The following is a 1,525-nucleotide window of genomic DNA, read 5'->3' as shown; positions in this document are numbered from 1 at the left end:
CCTGAAAACCTTCCATCCTCGCAGGTGGAGCCCCTGGGCCCCACTGCATATGCTTCCTACAGCTCTGACACTCTTTCCTCCGCTCCTTGGTCACGGTTCCCTGTCCTAGCCCTGCTTCTCAGCCAATACCGAGAACTTGGTGCAGCCCCTCCTGTTGGTGCCACTGCCTTACTCGCTGCTGCCTGGGTCTTCTGACCCCTGGGGTTCTCTTGTCAGGCCGGGGATCTCTGTCCTGAGACATCTGTCTGTTGCTGATTTGGGAGATGGGGCCAAAGTAGGATCACCTGTCTTCAGCTCCCAATGGTCTCTGATTTCTTCCTTGTTTCATCCCCTCTTCTGGCCCAATTTCAGAGCCACCTTAACTGCCTCCTACATTCCTGAAAAGGGAGTAATAATATTTATAATAATAGCTGCCATTTGTTGAGATTTACATATTTTATCTAACATCCCTGAGAAACTGATTCTGTTACTGTTTAGCCCCTCTTGAAGTTGGGGCAGGGAATCGGTCCCGTATTCCAAAGGAAGAAAAAGAGTCTCAGAGAGGGACAGTGAGCTATTCAATTTTCCATATAGTGAAGAAGTGGGCAGCACTGGGATTCCAACCCATGTCTGTTCTGATTGTAAAGCCTGGGTCTTTTTCACAGTTGTAGGAAATGGTTGGGTATGGAGACTTTCACCTCTTTGCTCCGCCATCTCAGACCCTCTCTGTCACCAGTTTCTTTCTGTCTGCCTTGACCCGGATTTGGGGATGGGGTGTCCTTTTCTCCCCACCCACATTCTAGATCCTTCCTTCCCTCCACTAACTCCTTCCCTAATTCTTCACAAATCCTTGTGCACCTCTGCTGTCTTGAAAGCACTTGCTTCAGCCCTGTTATACTCCACTAAACTTTTGGAAAGCCAAGCATATAGCAGCCTAACTGCTCCCAGATGTGTGAAGTTGCTACAGGGGGGTGGGCAAGAGTTGGGTGGGGGGAGACCATGGCCCCCTTGCTAAGGACGAAGACTCCACTAGACTGAAGTTTCTGAGAAGCCACCTTGGGTCTTCCCATCAGCTCTGACTTGAATTAGATGGAGTTTTCCATCCAGGCTTCTTGTCCTGACCAGGCTTCAATTCTGGAGTGGACTTCTAGCCACGGGCCTTGGGTCCCTGTGTCCCTGGGCAGGTACTAAGTTCTTTTCCATCTGTTCCCTACCTTCTCACTTGGCACCCACTTCACCAGACCCTCCTCTGTCATTGTATTTGTTCTTCTGTACCAACACTCAGCAAGGGTTCTGAGGCCTTAGCTCAGACCAAGGATTGAATAGCTGATTGTGGCTTGGTGAAGTGCAGGTAGAGCCGTAAAGGGGGATTATTCCAGACAGGAGGCAGGTGGCTCCTTTCCACGTGGCCATCAAACCCAGAAGGAAAGAGGGCCAGGAGAGTCCCCGTATTAGAATATGAACTATTTATCTGCTTTTTCTGTGTCCTTCCCCATGTCTCTCTTTTCCCTTTTCTGCAAACAAAGTCACTTTCACAATTGCAAGA

This window comes from Vulpes vulpes, chromosome 2 (assembly GCF_048418805.1).
Source record: "Vulpes vulpes isolate BD-2025 chromosome 2, VulVul3, whole genome shotgun sequence".
Taxonomy (NCBI): Eukaryota; Metazoa; Chordata; class Mammalia; order Carnivora; family Canidae; genus Vulpes; species Vulpes vulpes.
The sequence above is the reverse complement of the archived record's forward strand: the minus strand, read 5'-3'. Positions refer to the sequence as shown.